Source organism: Bidens hawaiensis, unplaced genomic scaffold (assembly GCF_021521415.1).
Source record: "Bidens hawaiensis isolate Kalapana, Puna unplaced genomic scaffold, B.hawaiensis_p1.1 tig00036316_1, whole genome shotgun sequence".
NCBI classification, from domain to species: Eukaryota; Viridiplantae; Streptophyta; class Magnoliopsida; order Asterales; family Asteraceae; genus Bidens; species Bidens hawaiensis.
The window spans coordinates 110,590-132,670 of NW_027496328.1; the positions used below are offsets into that span (position 1 = coordinate 110,590).

Sequence of the window (22,081 nt, forward strand, 5' to 3'; positions counted from 1 at the left end):
ATTAGAAAAGTGTGCTTGGGATCACTGCACCTTGCTTGAGTTGAACCTTGCCCGATGTTACATGAGATATTTCATTTCTCATCAAGCTTATTTGGACCACTGTATTATTCTAGAATACCTTGCCCAAACACTTGGTTTCCTGAGCTTGGTTAGCCAAGATCTTACTCTGAAGTAAACCTTACTCGGCTATGAAGAACAGACCTGCTTGATATAGTGAACCTTGCTCGGGTATACACAAAAGAGTGAACGCTACCCGGATATCCACTAAAGAAGACTTCTAGAAGATAACCTTGCCCGATAGGCAAAATACCATGCCCGGATAAGTAAAAGCTTGCTCATATGTCTTAGGTGTGCCCGGTTCCATACTTAGTCATTTTTGAGGAGGTTGTGAAGATTCCAATCTTCCATATGATCAGTTTTGGGTAAAATCTTGACTCAAAATCTACTTCGTCAATTTTAGATTGACCAGCCATCGTTTTAGCAAAAGAAATGAAGAACAATAAACAAACTTGGAGGAAATTTAGTGGTTAGTAGAAATTTCCAGAGTGAAAAAGAAGAAAGATATTTAGAAATCAAAGGCGATAAAACTTCGAACGGAAGATAACTCCCATTATTTATACCCATCGCAATTATGCGATGGGATATGAACGAGAGAGAAAAATCGCCACCCATTCAACAACCGCCACTTCACACGAAAAATTCGAAAAAGGGAAAAAGGTGATTAGTCGGGTACAATGACAGCCGGCATAACGTCACATCATCTGCCCACGCGCCTGCAAGTGGTCAATTTGTCCTTTTTTCATGATTATCTGCACTAACAGAAGATATTTTCTATCAAACTCCAAAATTCAAAAACCCCCAAAATTTACCTTAAGTCCAAAATTCCACCCGCATAAAAACTTCCCGCGGAAGAAACACTAGACTGGGGGACTTATAGAGGTAGAGTACCAAAAAGACCCAAATACCCCCGCGGGTCGGAGAGGAACCCCTCATATACCACCCGCGAGACATATGGATCATCCGCTTAACCGTCTAAGGGAGAAACACCCACATGATGTATGCGGAAGCATCCTGGCACCCTCAGAAGTCATCCGCAGGATGGAGTATCCGTCCGCACAAGATGACCGGGAGGCAATGCCTCAGGACAGCTGTCATTAACTAATTACTTTCTAGAAAGTTTCCCAAGATGCTTTCTTGGGCAATACGTGAATCATCAGCCAATGATTGAAGGACATCTGGCCAGGTTGATATAACCGTGCACATGGCCAGGGTTTTATCCGTCCTATCATAGGGTGACACGTGTCCAGGTTGTTATACCCACACACATGGGACGTATAACTCAACCTATCACGAGGGGACACGCGTCCAGACGGTTATTGAGATATTCTAGAAAGGGACAGTTAGCCCAATCACCTTCCCACATCCTTCGGCTATAAATACCTTGTCAAACTGCATGAGGTATTCATTCATTCCTTCACATACACTCTCACTGTACTCACTCTAATACTTTAGTACTTTCACTCTTAAGAACTGTACTGATTCTCACGCCGGAGGGTGGTTACGGGAAGACCCCCCCCCCCTCTTGTCCTTCCCGTGACGAGACTCACGTTGTCTGTTTTGCAGGTTCCGGTCATTGGACTTTGGGAAGTTATACTCATATTGTGTTGGTTATTATTGTATCCTACCCTGTGGACTCATTGGATCCAGGACCTGACTAGGGGATTGGATCCGGGTTTTGGGTCAGTTTACAGCCCAAACAGAACCAAAAATCAAAAATTATGTTTTTGGGTTTTTGAAAACCGTTATGTTTTTATTTTTTTAAGTTTTTACCATTTGGGTTTTAAATTTTTGGAGTTTTTTACCAAACTAGTGTACTTGGTAAACTTATTTACCAATCTAGTGTAGTTTTAAACTTATTTACCATAATGGGTATTTTTTATAGGACCCACCATTTACCCACCCACTTCATCTTCTACCTTCAAACCACCCTTTCTCTCTCTATACACTCTCTTTCTAGACCATCTCTGGCAGCCACCGTTACATCCTTCGGAATATACATGAAGCCATGGTGGAAAGATTCATAAAAAATACGATGAAGAAGAAGTGCGTTGACATAGTGCAACGTCGGAGGATGAGGACTAGCGGCAGGTGGTGACTGAATGGAGAGTTGACCGGAAACCATTGACAAAGTGTGTTGATCGGTGGTGGAGCAAGGAGATGATGACGATGATGGATTGGGGTTAGGGTTAGGATCGTGATTGGTGGTTCTTATGTGAAGCTTCTTGAATATATGTTCTTCATCCCCTCTTTCTTCGTATCCATCTGCGAATCTTTTCGTATCGCCAAAAACAAGAAGAAGAAAACATAACAATCTAGGTATATATTTTATAAACCCACTGGAGGACTCTTTTATTTACCTAACGCTTTATATTAATTAGTTGCTAGTAAATAATACTTTTATAACTCTTTATTATGGCTTCATGTATATTCCGGCGAATGTAACGGTGGCCGCCGGAGATGGTCTAGAAAGAGAGAATGTATAGAGAGAGAAAGGGTGGTTTGAAGGTAGAAGATGAAGTGGGTGGGTGAATGGTGGGTCCTATAAAAAAACCCATTATGGTAAATAAGTTTAAAACTACACTAGATTGGTAAATAAGTTTATCAAGTACACTAGTTTGGTAAAGAACTCAAATTTTTGGGCAAAAAAATAAAAATTGACCCAAAATTCTGAATTTGGGCCTTAATTGCTAGTGAATTAATGATCAGAGCTTTTCACGAGTCGAGCCGAACAAAGGCTTGCTCGTTTACAACCGAACTGAACAATTGAAATTCAAACCGAGCGAAAATCGAAATGAGCCAAAATCGAATCGTGCATTTTTCGATCGAAGATCAAGCGATTTTCGAGCATTATTTTATTCTTTTTTACTTTAAAATTTTCAATAAGAAACAAGTTTGAAGGTTGTAAGAAATATATTTTGTAAACAAATTAGTAGTTTTTAGACAAACATGTAATATGTTGTAAATTTTTATGAGAAAGAAGTTTGAAGTGAGATATAATGAACATGTAAATAAACTTCTAGTATTCTGAATACTTTAAGCGGACAAATAAAACTATAAAATTGAAGGAATATGAAAATATTAAAAGGGTTAAAAAGTCTATATACCTATATATATGTGTTTTGTCTGTATATTTATATATTTGTTCCTCTATAATTCATAGTTGTCAATAGCGACAATAGCGCTCGCTATAACGCGCTTCATAGCGAATTGGCCATATGCCGCTACAGGTTACTTGGCGGCCAAATAGTGACAATATAGCGACTTCCGGCGGCAGAGCTGCAGTTTTTGCCGAAAACAAGGAAGAAGAAGAATACTTGGCTGCATAAGCGGCTGTATCTTTGTTTTAGGTTTTTTTGGTTTTAATAACTTTACATATTTTAACATTAACCCCTTTAATCTTTCAATTGTTTGTATTTGGTCCCTAAAACTTATCAACTTTAACATAAAAAGTTTGAAATTAGTTTGTGTATATCAATATTTAACCCTTCTAATTTTACTAATTTACATTTAGTCCTTAAACTTTTAAATCTATACATAAATAAGTTTAAAACTGACGTTATATGTATATAAAGATTACAAATAGCTATTTTTATATTTATAAAATTTTCTACTACTTTACCGCTAAACACGAAATAGTGGTCGTTATTTACCGTTATTCGCTATGTAACATATAGATAGTATGTCGCTATTTACTGCTATTCGCTATTGACAACTATGCTATAATTATATATAAAATAAAGTAAAAATATTCAAGTCGGACTGAATCGAGCAAACTTTTGCTTGTTGCTTAGCTCGTTTACAAACCGAATCGAGCAGAGCGGCTCGTTTACGAGCGAACATTTCCCGAGCAAAATCTGAGCGAGCGGCGAGCAAGTTTAAGTGATGTTCGGTTTGGACAACCCTATTAATGATATATTGGTTATTACGCATTGGTTTAACCATTTTGGGCTACATCATTTATTAAGTTTTAATAAATTACTTAGCTTTCAATAAAAGATAATTTAATCCATAAGTTCAATGACAAACGTTGAGTGTTTTGGGTTTGGTTCGTGTGGTTTGGTTTTTTAGGTATTCGGTACATGGTAAACCAAAACTGAGAATTCAGTTTTATCGGGTTAGGTTCATTTTTCGGTACATGCAAAGATGAAACCGAACAGTAAATTTAGATTTATCAACTTTGGTTATAAAAGGCAATTCAGTTTTAATGATTCAGTTCATTTATTGGTTTCGATACATGCAAAGCTGAAACCAAACTAGAAATCCGGTTTTTGAAAGAACATAAAACTAAACTGTCGATTTGGGTTGGGTTCGTTATATCATACGTGCGATATTACTTAGGTTTTCTTTTGTTGGCTTCAGTCGGCTTTTATTTATCATGTATTTTAGTTGTTATTTTTAAGTAGTGAATTTCTATAAATATGTTATGGTCAATCTCTACTATATATAAAGGAGGGGTTAGGGACCTCTTAAATTTTAAGAGGTACCATACTCCATGCTTTATATACAACTCTCATAGCAAGAATTTTAGAATTTTATAGGGTATTATAGTCTTTGCAAGTCCATTTAAACCACCGACTCTATTACTACTAGCCAGTTACCGCGCGATGCAGCGGTGCACGTAGAAACGCAACCGTTGTTAGTACGTTTGTAACCTCGCAACGGTACGTGCGAAACCCGACAGTGGTATGTATTTAACGTGGCATCGGGCGTGTAACCGGTGCCAGTAAGAGTACCACATAATCCCTATACGCGAGCAACCGGTATGTATAAACAATGTCATCCATGTAACTGATGCTTGAACGCGCATAACAGGTGGCGACAAGCAAGAAGCAAAGATGAAATGTATAACAATTTCAAATAAACTACTTTTAACCCAATCCTTTTTTACGAACCTATTTTGATCCGAAAACATTTTAACCCGAAGCCCGTTTTGACATTAACCCTTTCGATCTAAACCCACCCTGACATGAACTAAATTAACCCTTTTTGTATTAACCTGTTCCAACCCTAAACCGTTCCAACACCATTAGTCGAACATGCCCGACCTATTGCTAATAATAATTGGTAATCATGTAACATGTTAGTTTTTTAAAAATTAATAAACTATAGCAATACCATACTCAAATTATCAATCAATCAATCAATCAATCATACCCAGTAAAATCTCACCGACAGCAAAGCTATAAGTAGGGTCTGGGGAGGGTGGGATGTAGGCACACCGTACCTCTATCCAAAGGAATAAAGAGGTGGCTTCCAGAGAGACCCTCGGCTCTAAGTACATGTGTATGAAGCAAAATAAAGGAAATCAAAGTTTAACAGTTATATAAAAACTACTACTAATTATAATAATATTAATAATAAGATCACAGTTAAACAACTATATAAAACCTAATAATAATTATAATAATAATAATAATAATATATGTAAAGGAAATACCATTATGGTATGTGACCTAAATAAGTTAAGTCTAAGCCCTAAGGTATTCAATTCTCTCTAAAAATCCTTAACTTTAATTCTACTTCTCCACGAATTCCTATCCTCAACCATGTCCTCGGAGAGGTTTAGGTCTATCAAATCATGCCTAATCCTCTCATCCCAAGTCAATTTCGGTCGTCCTCTACCCCTCCTCCCCTCTATAGTAATGTTTTCTACGGATCTAACAGGATTCGTCGTCTGTCTTCTCTTTACATGTCCAAACCATCTCAATCTCCACTCTCTTATCTTGTCTGCTATGTTCGCCACCCCTAATCTCTCGCGAAACACAACGTTTCTTATTCGGTCTCGCCTTGTGTGCCCACACACCCAACGTAGCATTCTCATTTCTGCTACCTCCATCTTCCGCACTTGTGCCTTCTTGATGGCCCAACAATCTGTTCCATATAGCATTGCAGGTCTAACTGCCACCCTATAGAATTTTCCCTTTAGTTTAGTCGGGAAACTCTTGTCACACAATATACCTGTGGCTGCATTCCATCTACACCATCCTACCTGAACTCGGTGGGTCACATCACTATCTAATTCCCCATCGCTCTGTACAAATGATCCTAAATACTTGAACTTCGTTACCTGCGGGACCACCTGCCCTCCAATTGTGATCTGTGCGTCTTCATTGTCGTTTATCCCACCAAAATCACAGTGGAGGTACTCCGTCTTAGATCGGCTAATCTTTAAACCTTTTGTCTCTAAGGTTGTTCGCCACTCCTCAAGCCTCATGTTTAGATCTTGTTTTTTCTCAGCAAGTAACACAATATCGTCTGCGAACATCATGCACCACGGGAGAGTCCCCTGAATCGACTTTGACAACTCATCCAAGACTACTGCAAAAAGAAACGGGCTCAACGCTGACCCCTGGTGAAGACCTACCTCTACAGGAAAGAAATCAGTATCCCCCACTGGCGCACGGACACTTGTTTCACTCCTGGTATACATATCCATAATTATCTCTATGTATTTCCTGGGCACTCTTCTACCCTCCAAGCACTCCCAGAGAACCTGTCGTGGCACACTGTCGTAGGCCTTTTCTAGGTCAATAAACACCATATGTAGATCACGCTTCTTCTCCCTATACTTTTCCATTAATCTTCTTATAAGGTGTATTGCCTCTGTGGTGGAACGCCCCAGCATGAAGCCAAATTGGTTGACCGTAACCTGAGTTTCTCGTCTAAGTCTAACCTCAATCACTCTTTCCCATAGCTTTATAGTATGACTTAGTAGTTTGATTCCTCGGTAGTTACCACAACATTGGGCATCTTCTTTGTTCTTATAGATAGGAACTACAACGCTGCTCCTCCACTGGTCTGGCATCTTGCCTGATTTGAGAATACTATTGAACATAGTAGTTAACCACATGACTCCTTCCTCCCCCAGACACTTCCACACCTCGATGGGTATGTTGTCTGGGCCAACCGCCTTAGACCTTCCCATCCTCCTAAGTGCATCCTTCACCTATTCTCGTGTGATCCGTCGGCAGTAGCAGTTATATGGTGTAATTTTTTAGATAATAAAATTAAAGATAATAAAATGCTCGTTTTTATGGTGTAATTTTTTAGAAAAATATTAACGTGTGAAAAAGTTACGACCGTTTAAATGTTGTGGGGTAGTTGGTTAATAATTAGGGGGGAAATATGTAACTATTTAATATACTAATAAAACTTGATTAAAGTTGAAGGACCACTATGGTATATTATATTTGGATATGCAATGACTACTTTACCCTTAAATTCTTAAAATTTTATGCATTGTTACTTGTATAATATGCAACAAGAATTGTACCTCTTAAAATTTACAGTTACAACTTTAATCCCTTAATTATTCTCAACTTTGGTAAATTTGAATAATAGTTACAATTTCACCCCCTTAACTTTATCCATATATTCATCTATTTTATTTTTTCTTTGTGTTTCTTTTAAATCCGTGAATGAATTAAATTTTTAATAAATTTCGAACATACCATCGTGACGCGCTTATTTTTGTCGACGTTTCGATGTAAAAATTTTTGTATACCGAGATACGGATAACAATGTACAAGTCATATATGCATCAAAGTACAAGTCTTTTGTAACACTAATACTAATACAGTTTTCTCTTTTGTTTTTGTTTTGAAAAAACAATTCCAAGCTGTTCCATTGGATATCAGTTTCTTGCTCAGATCATCTCCTACTCCACAGGTGAGACAAAACCTTTCTCACTTCTTTTTGAAAGGATTTCTTCAATTACAGTCTTGTATAAGGTTAATAAATATAATTTGATTTTAGGGATATTTTCAATTAATTAATATAAGTTTTTTCTAATAATTTGCATTATTTTGTTTGTCTTGTGGTTGACAACCGGAACTCCTTTGCGATCAAATGTGCTAGAATTGATTTGATGGTATGTTAAATTGACGATATACTATATGTAGTTATTATTTATTTAATTATCATAGCCCTGAAATATTTTTTATTGATTTGATACATGAATGTTTGTTTACTAACCTCTATCTTGTAATCGAGTGAAATTCTTTAAAAAAAATGTTACGGAAATGGATTTAGACGAGCACATTTAGCCCTCTATTGAAGTCAACTGATAAGTTACATATATAAAGTTGGTAGTAAGTAAGAGTTGTATCAAATCTGGAAAAGATGCCATAATTATTGGTTGAGAAGACAAAAATAACTCATGGAGGCAACTAAAGCTTGTATTTTTTTCCTTTATCATCATTTGGTATTCCCTTTCAGGTATTATCTGGTATTCTTTTTCCTGATCTATAGTCTATATTGTACTTTTTTTTAATTCAAAATTTATCTTTGTTTGACATATTGGTATAAAAGATAACTACTATAAGCGTTATGGTTTACAGTTTCGATTGACCATGGGTCAGCTTAATGTATGTTTTCATTGTAGATCAGTAATGGTTTATATCATTTGAGAAGGAATTTAACTGAAGCCAACTTGATATCTTATGATCGCTTTGCCTTTTTTTAAATTTGTTTATTTTTTTAGTTTTCTTTTTGTACGGGTGAATAGTAGAGAAGCAGATACTAAATGACTACGCATAACTGGTGGCTCTACTGGCAGTCACACAACATTAGCTGTACTTGCATTCAAGAAAAATGTTAAAGCTGGAGCTTCTTTATAAGAAGTAAGTCCTTATTTTTGACCCGTTAAAACCTGATCATTTTGTCATACTATGTTTAACATATTATAACCGTCTTAAACAGGTAGCTCACTTAAAGTTGCTGAAAGAAGAAACACCCAAATGTGTGTCACTACTACGTTTAACATATTGTAATTGTATTAACAAGTAACCGAATTAAAGTCGTTGAAAGAAGAAACACACAAATTATAGTCCGATACATGGATAGCCTTGTTGGTAACTATTATTCACTTTTACTCCTATGTTACATTATTAGTTGAACTATCCTTCGTCACTGGATATATATTTATAAGTTAACTTTACAACAGGTGGTGTAAAAGAATTCTTTGAAGGATCACGGATTAGTTTTCCTGCCCTATAATCCTCTTTCAAGGATATATGGAAGAAAAGGTCTTGGAACCATTTTCGAGTTCTTTTGACCATCCTAGTAAAACTTTGCCTTATAAGTTATATTATATTTTAATATCTTATAGCATTTTTGCATATTTCTAAAATGAATTGACATGTTGGTTTTGCAGGTTGTACCTCCTGATCAATCAAGAAAATATATCGAGCACCGAAAGCAAAAATATTGCACTTTGCTTTAGTGGAGTTTGAAAGGGGAGCAACATAGTTTTCGTAAAGTTAGTATGTCACTTAAAATGGGTTGAAACTTAGCTGAAATTGTAAACGTGTTTAATAAAGTTCGCTTAAAATTTATTGTTTCTTTATTAATAAAGTTTGTTTTCTAATGTTGGCAATTCTTTTCACTTTGGTTATTAGTCTTTTTGCACAACTGTTATACCTTCAATCGCTTTAGTTATGAGGCTCGAAGGGTCCAAGCTCGTCAAAATACATGGTCGACTCATTTAAATGATGAGAACTAGAGTTCGGCTGGCTCATTTTGCTCAGGCATTCTTTTGAAGGATACATTGAAGCTAGGTACGCATTGAGAAGTTGAGAGTAAGTTTTTTTTATAATGTTTTTAGTGTAATACGTAACTAAATTTCAAGTCTTCTAATGAACGGCTACCCGTTAAATCACAATGAGTTATGATTATGAAATTTAATTGATCAATTTGTGTCATGAAATTGATAGTATATAAATTAGTGATATGATCATGAAATATAGGGTTAAATCACAATTGAGTTGTGATTATGAAAGAAAGCTTTATAATCACAATTTTTGTGATAAAGGAGAAAGAGTAATATTCACAGTGAGTTGTAAAAATAAAAGAAAGAGGTATATTCACAATGAGTGGTGATCTTGGATAATCTTTTAATTACAATGATGTATTAATAAAAGTATATTTGAAATAGAATAGTTGATACACGATGAGTTGTAACTTATAAAAAATGAAGGTTTATTCAAACCCTAATTCTGCAGTAGGTCCCAGTTTTGCACCCTTTTGAGTTTAAATGTTGCCGTTTTAAGTACTAAGTTCTGCATCGTTTTGACTTAAAATTAATGCACTGTTTTTAGTTAAAGTTACTGTTCAGATTTGAGTTATAATGGTGTTCTTTTAGGGTTAAGTTCTAATATGTTAGTTAATACTTATTACTTCAAATTTTTCTTCTTTTAATCATGCAACTAATAAGTTTATATACATTTCACGAAAAGATATGTTATAGACTATAGAGGTTATCCAAGTCTCATGTTTGAAGAATGGATATTGTTTTGAAAATGTTAACAAATCAACAATGCTTCTTTTGTTTAGAATATCTATATTGTGATCAAATTTTGTAAATCCTACTAGAAGATGTTATGTTATCTTTAGTTTATAACTAAATTATAAAGATGTTATGTTATCTTTTAATTGCAGAAGGTGGTCCACAGTGACTCGCAGAGCCCGAGGAACCAAGGATTTATATTTAGTAGAATAGGCTTTGCGATTCAAAAGGGTATAGCGGCACAGCTTGTTGCTCGCTTACCCATTATCCAGATGTAGTTTGGTTTGTGTTATATATAAAAGTACATTAAATAATAATTATGTTTTCAGTTATAAAAAAAAAAAGAAAAGAAAAAAAAAACTAAATTATCATTATGTTTAGAAAAATAACTGGGTTCCATACAATGTGTATAAACTAAAAAAATTACTATACAAGATCACGAGATGGATTGATAAACTAATAGAAACGAGTATCGCGTTTTACCGCAGCATCGCGCGGGTTTTCTGCTGGTAACTTATAGTGTGTGTGTTTCGTTTCAGTTTGTGGCAAAGAAACGTGACAAACGACTCGTGGATCTTGGTGGAACATCAATTATTGAAAAAAAGGTTGGGAGACGATCAACATCCTTCAGGGTATTTTGGTTATTTCGATTATCCTCATATTATATATCAAATAGACAAAGTTGTGCATATGATGTTTTGTGCAGGTATGAAGGAGCATTAGACCCATGGATGTCATCTTTATGGACTATATTATATACTCAAAATCCACATTTATTTCCAAAAGGCGTAAATATATCTGGTTCTGATATCAAGACGCTTCACCCACCCAAATTAGATATCACAAGTATATTTACAAACTGAAGGACAAATCGGTAATTAGCCTCTTTTAGTCTCAGTTTCAGAATCTTCATGAAGTTTGGGTTTGGTATAAACGGGTTCGTGTTAGAATTAAAAGGTAAATAGGCAAGATTTTGTAAATAAAATCTACCTACCTGTGTTATATAAATCGGTATTTTTTGTTGTAAAATTAAAGAATTAGTATGTTAAAATAAAAAAAAATAAAAAAACAAAAAGAAACTTTTGGGTCAAATGGTTTGTGTGTGGCCCAATCCGCAAATATGTGTTTCTTGTTCCGGATCACGTGTCTGGCACGGTTTTCGGGTTCGGATCGTGTTCAGATTCGTGTCCATCCGCGAACACGACTTGTTAACACTCTTATTTTTATACTTATGTGCTTAACATTCTGTTAGGTTGCTGATAATTATGTTTTTGTTCACAGATTTGAAGTCATTCGAGAAGGAAATCATAATGTCTCGGTCAATGCTGTCTGGAAAAAAGTCGAATGACAAGAATAAACCTGACTGCTTTTTGAAAATGGTAGCTATTAATCTATTATTATTTCAAGTATATTATAAAAAGTATAATGTATACCATTTTTCTTATTAATATAGGTGAAAAATAATCCATTATGTAGACCGGGCTGCGGGAAAGATGTACGCCATTTTGAATTTGAGGCGTTTCATCTGTAAGTAAATACATTAGTGATCCTTTTTTGTTTAATATTTTATAATTTGTTCAATTTATTTTTTCATATAATTTGTTCAATTTATTTTTTCAGACTATAAGTTATGAAGTTGGTGATGTTGATATTCTCCCTGGACAAAACCCTGAAGCTATAGACGCGTTTATAAAGCATTGTAATTTAAATCCCGAATCATAGATTATTGTGAGTATCGTTTATTTAATCGTGCATTTATTGTTGTGGGTATCGTTTATTTAATCGTGCATTTCACATGGGTTTCCTTTCCTTTTACATGCATTTTTTCTAAGATTTTCTAGTTTTTGACCTACATGCATATATGATCTATGCAGTTAATATTGTCAATATATCGGTTATTGGTCCGCATGTGAAATATCGGCACCGGTACCAATAATATCAGCGATATTGACCAATATTTGACCGATATCAGTGTTTTAAATGTTAATTCTCAGTTTTTAGTGTTTAATGTTAGTGACTTAGTGTTTTAAGTCTTAATCAGTTCCTACTTGCTACAATTGTTAGTGTTTTGCAAGTTGCAGAAGCTTAATTTGTTAAGGTAGGATAGTATACTAGATTATTAGTGTTAAATTGCTATGCATATAAATTCTGCATGATATTAAAATTTCTAATATCCCACTGCGATAACTAGTATCTCAAATATCCGTCCTTGACCGATATCCAATATTTTTCCACATTAACTGCATAGGTTATGATGATATGGTGAGTATAAGATTTAAATTTTGGATTTCAAGTTAAACATAAATATAAAGACGATTTTCGTGTGGATGGTATAATAAACGTTCCAAAAAATTTGAAAAGTTTTATTGAGTTGACTATGGTTATCGCATCTGCTTCACCCAGACGTTACTTCTTCGAGGTAAGCTCGTGTTCGTTAACAAAATGATTTTGAACATGTTCGTTTTTTGTTAGTATCATAAACGAACAGTTGATGGATGCTAAGAGACGAACATAACTGAGCTAACACCAATTTAAAGAATATGATCGGCCTAAAAAAATAATAAAACCAAACTAAACTGTTATGAGCTTAAAAATTGTAATGGATATATACTAGAACATTAATGCATTGAAACAAGCGTAAACCAACGAACATAAAGGAATGAACATAACAGAGTGAAAGAACGGAAATGAACGAACAACATTTTTTCTTGTTCTCTCGGGATATCAAATAAGCAAATGTGAATGAGCGTCCCACCAAACGGTTGACTGAACGTTTAACGAGGTAGCCATTTTTCTGAGTGTGTTATATTTCTATATAGTTATAACAAACTCAAAAAATAGCAACTTTCATGTTTTCCTTTTTTATTTTTTATTTTTCATGCATTTATTTTCACAAGCTGTTTATCCATATAGGTGATGAGCTTTTTTGCAAGTGCTCAACACGAGAAGGAAAGACTCGAGTATTTATCCTCACCCGAAGGCCGAGATGATCCTTACCAATACTACCAGAAAGAACGAAGGACTGTTTTAGAGGTAAATATTAATGATTATTAATGCATTAGCTATGATTACAAATTCAATATTATTACAGTGTTATGTAGGTGCTGGAGGATTTTCCGTCAGTTAATATGCCATTCGAGTGGTTGGTACAACTGGTTCCGCCGTTGAAAACACGGGCCTTTTCAATATCTTCTTCTATGTTGGATCCTAATCAAGTGCACCTCACTGTGAGCATAGTTTCATGGACCACACCTTTCAAGAGAAAACGTGTTGGTTTATGTTCCAGTTGGCTCGCTTCACTTGATCCTAACCAATGTATGCATTATCTTTTAATAAGTTCTGTTACATTTATCACTAATGTTACTAAATTATTTAACCTGCCTAGTGTAAGTTGCGTTTACCAGGTTCCGCTAGTTAGGGGTGTGTATGATTCTTAATAACCCAACGGAAATATCTGAACCTAATAAAAGAATTGATGGATTGAGTTTATTTTTTATAAAAAACAGCGATGGTTTGATTTTATGTTTCTTCATAACCGTTTTATCAGTTCGGTTTTGCTATTGGTTAAAAACCAAAAATGACATAACCAAAAACACATTTTAGTGATTTACAAGAAATTAATAAAGGGTGTAGCACTGTAGCCCGAAAATTTAAAATCCAAATGTGTAATAATAATTTATAATTACTAAACATTTTAAGCCCAAAATTATTTACACTAAAAAATCCAAAACTGAATGACCAATTGGTTTTCTGTTCGGTTTTAAACTGAAACAGAATAACCAAATCGGGTTTGCTTATTCGGGTCAGTTTTGTTTTTTTGGTTCCACCCAAATAAATTCCATCCCGAATCGAATAAACCGAATAACCCAAGAACCGAACCGATGAACACCCCTACTTGTACCACTGATTGGCAGTAAGCCTGGCAAAACATGTGGGTCGGGTCAAAACTGGTACTGAGCAAAATGAGTTCGGGTCAAAATGGATCCTTGCAAAAGATTATCTTTGGGTCCAAAGTAAAACGGGCCCTGACGAAATTATACTCGGGTTAAAACAAGTTGCCTTTAGGTAAAGAAAGCCATCAAAATAGACTCCACAGAAAAGAAAATGTTAGTACATTACTAATATGTGAATTATGTTATTCAATAGGCGTATGCATACCAGCATGGTTTCACAAAGGCTTCCTTCCTGCTCCCGACCCCTCACCGCCGCTCATCCTCATCGGGCCCGGAACGGGCTGTGCACCATTCCGTGGGTTTGTGGAGGAACAGCCTTGATGGATAACAAATCCGTCCCAACTTCCTCAAGTCCCTGATCGATAATCAAACACCAACTAAACGAATAACTGTCGTTTGTATTAATCAGAAAATATAACTCAAAAAACTGATTACAAACTCTGTCAAACCCTAACTCGGTTTGACTCTTGATGAACCCTAACTCGGTTGCATCTAGATGAACCCTAATTGTAACCCATAAACCCATTACATAATAATGAATCACACATGCCCAATAGGTCCAACCCGGTCACCTAGACGTGATGGGCCTATTAAGTTGGAAATTACTTCCAACATTCACCCCCTAATTTCCGACACGAAATAGGTGGCTCTTCAACTCCGAGCATGTCTTTTTTGCCATGTTTGATTTGTCCCATGAACTTGACCTTCTCGGTTTTCACAACCATCTTGGTCTTGATCTCCCCGGAACTTTTCTTGATCCATAGATATGTTCTTCCGCTCCCCTGAACTCGACTGCCTCTGTAACCCTGTCCCCGACCATTCATTCGGTCGTATGAAAACGCATAACCACTCCTTTGGCTACGATTCCGATCATCTAATCGAGCGAACATCAACATTCCTTGATCTTCTTTTGTTCCCAAATCAGAACACGAGCACATCTTTCAAATCAAACATTGGTTAAAACCTGACTCGTTCAACCCAATATAATACGAACTCTGAATTGAACCAACTTGTTCAACCTAAATAAAAACTTCACAATAATGGTCAAACCAGTCTTGTTTAACCAATAGAAATTAAACCAGATTGCTTGTTTCATTTCCTTTAAAGTTCTCGTCGCCAAACAAAAATAACTTTCAATGACTTTTCTTTTTGTTTTTTTAACCACACAATCAATCAGAGTATACTGTATTAAGGAAAGTTTGCTAATTTTCTCATATTATATTATATTGAATTAACTAGTATTTTACTCACTCAACCTTGCGTTGACAAATCTGTTTTTATTTTATACGCATATGCAAGTTTTAGACTGAATTAAATACAAGCTTTTGGAAGAGATTTAAATGATGCATTAAGTTAGAAGAAACTTAACAAGACACAACTTATCAAGACTTAGATTTGTATTTATTATTTTGTTTAATGAGTTGTACTTTGTTATTTGAAATTGTTGGAATATTTAATTGAATTTAATAGATATTGCCCTTTTTAAATTATTGTATGGTAGTACCTTGAGAGCTGTGAACAATCAGTTCGCGTCCCGACATTTCTGCCTTAGGTTGAGGTGTGACAGATTAGTATCAGAACCGAAAAGATAGGTCGTTAGTGATACCTTAGTAACATGCTTAGGAGCCACATGCATGCTTACTTGCTTGCCTTATGTGTTCAAATTATTAGTTTACAGCTTTCCTTGTTAATTATTTAATAAAATTGTTTATTTTATTGTCATGCACACACAACTCCGAAGCAATGCATCCCTCTCAAAATATTATTATAACTTCGAGACTATGTCTCACTCTCAAAATATTTTTATGACTCCTCTTAAAGTATTTTCATTTAATGCTAGTTGATTGTTGTCATTATTGGAAAATTCCTTGAGAATTCCCTAGATTTGCTTTTTCTCTTTCCCCCCTTAAAGCTAGGGAGTGTGACAAGATTCCCCGCCAAAGTGGAAATTGTCATACAACCGACCCTTTGAGTGTTTAACGTAATCGGCTAAACGGTTAAGTTCTTTATTGTGTTTTATTGTTTTCAGGAAAATTGTTTTTTATTGGTCCCAACTATTTCATTTTTGTCGGAGTTGGTCCCAACTTTCATTTTGGCTGGCAACGGTTCCAAATTTCACATAAGTTTCTTCCACCAGTCCGTGACTAAACGGGTACTAAATCCATTATGTAAATGATGATGTGTCCATCATAGTTTCCAAAATCATGTGACATGGCAGCCTACGTGGACCGTCTGTGTATTATACTTAACATTTTACAGTCACTTAAAATCCCCAAGTATACATCACCCATCTCAATCTCCAAATTCTCTCAACTCAAGAACCCTAATTGCATGTGTTCCAACCGATTGAAAGATAAACAAGCAACAAGCCCTAATCTTTAACAATGGATAATCAAATACAGGTTTCCTTCCACACTAATGGAGCATTTGATTTTTGGAGTTTTGGATAACATGCATCTCCACTGTCATGGCATCATCCACCTGCCAGAGTTTACCAGTCGGAGTTCCAAACTTATCTTCAAACTCCCTCAATATCTCCACAGATTCCGCCCACTTCCCGGAGTTCCGCATCCAGTGGCGCACCACCATCACCGCCGACGCAGACATGGCGGCGGCACCCACCACTGTCGTCGCAACTGCTACCTTTCCCATATCACCAACTTGCAAAAAGATTCAAAATTGATTTTTAATTTGGACAAATCTCGACACCCTTTTAGTTGAATTGGTGAAATCAGATCAAAATCAGATAAAAAATTGAAGCTTTATGGTGTTAAGATTTGTGGGTATGAAGGGTATGAAATGAAATTAAGTTTTCTAAAAATATTTTGGGATATCTGGATACCCTTTTGGCTGAATTGGTGAAATCAGATCAAAGATTGGAGGTTTATTGTGCGGGATAGTTGGATACCCTTTTTCAAGAAAAAAATTGGGATATTTGGATACCCTTTTGGCTAAATTTTGGGATATAATACATGGGCGGTCCACGTAGGCTGCCATGTCACATGATTTTGGCAACTAGGACATACACATCAATATTTACATAACGGAGTTAGTACTCCGTTAGTCGTGGACTGGTGAATGAAACGTATGTGAAAGTTGGGACCGTTGCCAGCCAAAATGAAAGTTGGGACCATCGCCGACAAAAATGAAATAGTTAGGATCAATAAAATCTAATTTTCCTTGTTTTTAAAATGTCTTTTCGGGTGGAAAACCCATGGGAAGCCATGGACACACCAACTGTTCTTTTGCACAATTCGTTTTATATTGACGATATTTTGTTGGAGCATTATCATCCTTGGTGATACACGAGATGCTTCAACTACTCATTTTTACATACGTTTATTCGTTATTTAGTTTGGTCGGTTAAAATGCCATGTAACGCTTATGAGCTGACAAATTCAATTGTATTGTTGATATGTTATTTAGATGGGCCTATAAAATGCCATGGACAAGCTCATGGAAAGCCCAACTCACACATTCGTTTTGTTTTGGCATGATAACAAGTTGGGAGAATAAAATGCCATGGAAAGCTCATGGGAAACCCAACACATCGAAGACCATTCGTTATTTGTTTATTTGTTTGTATATTTGAATTCATTTGAAACAATCTACTCAATTACTCAATCGCATTTGAATCAAGATTTATTAATTCGATCTATTCACATACTCAAAAAAACATTTTTATCCTCATGATTGGACACAAATAATTCACTCATAAAGACTCAATTACAACTATTTATATTCTATCATTGGATTGCTTTCTCTCATATTCATCTCATCACATTCACAAGTTATCAAGAAACAACTAACATCTTATTTTGGTTTGTCTCAAACACATCTCATCCAATTATAAAACTATTAAATATATTTCAAATTATCATCTTCAAACTCTTAGTTGCTAACATCTCAATTTGTTACGTTATGATAAAACTCATTCACTCATCAAATTATCACATCGATTATTATTTAAAATCTAACTTATCCTTAAGTTATGAATGAACACTATCACAGCATATTTAAGTTCATTTTTCTTTAATCACTTATACGAAATTTACACGATTTATCAATCATCTCATGAAATCTCAACTTATTTAAATCATAGAATATTTTTATTTAAGAAATCGTCGTCATAATCAATATCAATTATCTGTTTTCTATAACCACCGTATGGCCCTTCGCATAGTAACTCAAATTCAAAACGTTAATGCAATAAGTTCAATCCTTTTAATTTAAATTCTTTTGTTGGAAGTTCCAATTCATTTACCTCTACTCATTCTCACAACAACAACAACAACAACAACAAGGCGCAAGTCAAATCGTTAAACTATGCTATTAATCAAATCAACAATAAATCTCAACAAAATCATAGCATCACAAACAAGAAACCTTACATCATTATTCACTCGTTATGCTTCGTTTCCAGCTATCATTATTTTCAATCCTTATCTCGTTTTTACACCCGATGTAATCCCTTCGATCATTCTTGCTGTAAACTTGCCATACATCGCTTGTTGCACAAGCCATCTCACAGCAGTCTATCTCGTCTACTACTACAACACATGCCATGCCGTCTACCCAACTCTATACACCTAGTATACGTGCTTGCTACAAATGTGGAAGACCCTAATCGTCTCCGTAATGTGTGTTCTAGACTCATTCATGCACACCAAGACCAAACTATACCTGCATTCTACCACACTACTCATGCCCATCAAGTACAAACCTACCAACCCCATGTCCTTCAAGCTTCTTCAGTTAAACAAGATCATTCTCACCTAACTCAAACTTATCAAATGCTATACCCGCAAAACTCAAGTTTATTAAACCTACTCTAGTCAAACCTCGCATTTGCAACCTATATCAATACCCCCGATTGCTCAAGTTTTTATGGATCCAATTAATCAAGATGCTCCAAATAAGGTGAATCAAGTCAACTATCATTAAGCTACTCAAGGAATACTCATTATTTCTTCGTAAATTCTATATGAATTATACATTAAACAACTCCTTGTCTAAATTTTGATTTTGGTTTTTGGGAACATTTACAATCTGAGTAATCTATCATGTTAAATGTGTTATCTCATACAAATTAAATTTATCTTACCCCTCAAAAGACAATTGGTTGCGATCCCGTATCTCTCGTTTTTCATCGCAATTTGTTTCAATCTCAACCATAAGGAATCCTTTCCTTTTCAAAATTACAAGCTTTTTATTATGTTATCGAAAGATATTTTATAAATCTTAATATTTTATTTAAAAAAACAAGTCAAAAGTTTAATTCATTTTTAGCAATATTCAATACAATTATGATCTTCTGGTTTATATCAAGATTTATTAAAGCTTTGGTTTTCTCAAAAAATGTGTATTTCAAATGTTTTGTAACCCACACGATGGTACGAGTTATGTGGACCATCTGACGGTCTAAGTAATTAGGGGTCGACATGTAATTATCCAAGTCCTCGCATGGAAATCAAAATACGAAAAATTGTGTGTCATAATATAGAATCGAAAGTAGTTGGGATAACGGTACAAATGTAAAGATAAAAAGGACATGGTGGATACGCCGCCGGTACATCCTATATATAAGTGCCCTTATCGGATTTTCATTTGGTGCGTTGCTTTAACTATTCAATATTCCGTATTATGATTAGTTTTAATTTATATTAAATTTTTTTCCTTTCCTCTAAATCTGCTACATTATTATAACCCATTTACCCGTTTTCCCAAACCCGTAACCCATGAACCAACCCATACCCATAAATCCATATTTCTGTGTGATCCTAAATTTTCGTGTTTAATCAACGATTGATTCTGCAAGATCATTATCATACCTTTTACGAACATCACCGACACTCGTAATCAGGAAACGCAGATCTATTTGATACGTATTGACTAGTTTATACTAACCACCCTTAACTCATTAGGTATTCTACATCTAGAGGGTATTATAACGAAATTAAACGCGTCTACACCATCATAGCCAATTGGATTATCTTAACTTTTTGATAGTTGTTCTTAATCGCGTTCAGGCCGGCTCTATGCTGATTAAATTAGCTATCAGTTAATCATTGTAAGAGGATTTGTTCGTTGATATATCTCGTTGAGCGTGACGCTTATTGATTACCAGTCTTGTCGCACTTATTCCTCATGATTTTAAGGCGAGTAATCACTCCCCTTCTTTACTGTTTTCCAAAATTTTGGGGACATATACGTAGTTACATTATTTTCTTATTATTACTATTCACACTAGCAACTGTTAACCTTGTGTTATATCAATTATATGCCTAACTTGTTACATGTTTATTTGTTTATTTTATCGCATTTAGAGAGGTCCATCATATTCATATTTAGTATGATCATACAACTGTCATAGTGGCCGGCATCCGATCGCATGACAATGGTTTCACCGACAACTCAGTCATGGTAACCAACGCCCGATTCGCATGGAAATGGTTTAGCCCACACATTATTATCTGTTTGAAATGTTTACATGTTATGTGTGACATTCATTATTTTCGGTTTGATTCATATTTGTATTTGTACGGTAAACCTGACCCGTTTTGTTTTCTGAATCCTTTGGTATTAGTATAATAGTGTATTTTTAAGTTATAACCATGTTTCATTCTTGTCCTTTCTTTTAAGGCCCTTAACGGTGTTTAAAACGCTTATTTTATGCTAAAAACGACCTAAAACGAACTACAAGGAGCAAAGTTGCCAAAAACCAACCTAGATAAATCCCGTAAATATTTTACCAACTATAAATATACTTTTTGTCCAGATGTCATTTAATTGTTATAATTCTTTTAATTAATTTATTTAAATTAATGGTTTTACTTTAATTCAAAAACTAACCAACCAACTTTAATGCATGTAATTCTATTGGTGGAGATTGATGGCAACACCCTAACTATTTCTCTATAAATAATAACTAATTCCCACCCATTTTCAGCTGCTCACACTTCATACTCTCTCTAATTTTTGGATTGCAAAGTTTATTTCCCTTTTGTTCTTGACGGTTTGACTTTTAAATCAAACATAAGCTATTTTTTTCTTTTTAATCCGATTTGGATAATTAAAACTCATGTTTTCTATTTTCTTTTATATTATATTACTTTATTTATTTGTTTTCCTTCTTAAAAATGGTTGAACTATGTGTTTATGCCAACCTAAGGCACGTCCTTGCTTATTAAAGGCTAATTTGACCCGATTTGTGATTTTTACTCGTTTAAAGTTTTTGATTTTTATTTGAATTTGTTTGTTGGTTATTTGACCATGAGGATTTGTGTAATAAGATGTTAAAGATGTACTAACATCACACAATGAGTGGCATCATTGTTTTTCATCAAAAACCATTTCAAAATATCAAGAACATAGGTTCTAAAGGTGTTTCAATTCTGGACAGAATTTGGTCATCAAAGATTGGATCGTAACTTACTCATAAAGAAATGGAATGGTGCAAGAACAAAGCCTATGATGAACTTCATTGAGTTGTGGTTTCAATGGTTATTTAAATTCTTTTTAATTCATTCGTATAGCTTCGCAATTACTGTTTTACTTTTAGCACGCAAATCTATACCAGTTGTGAAAACCGGTTGTTTCACCTTATCTCAAGTCATAATTTGGGGAAAGTTTCTGAATGAAAGATGTTCATAATACCCTAGTTAAGTAGACTGGAGATTTATATAATTTGTAGAAATTTATTTATATTTTTAAGTATTATTCAAATCAAGGACAAATTCTATCCAAAACTGAATAAAATCTATTAGTTTGTTTTCACACCTTA

At 34.9% G+C, this 22,081-nt stretch overlaps 1 pseudogene; it reads left to right on the top strand.

The window, feature by feature from the left end:
• Positions 1-631: 631 nt before the first annotated feature.
• LOC143588326 (NADPH-dependent diflavin oxidoreductase 1-like) lies at positions 632-14,619 on the top strand (annotated as a pseudogene).
• The last annotated feature ends 7,462 nt before the right edge of the window (positions 14,620-22,081 follow it).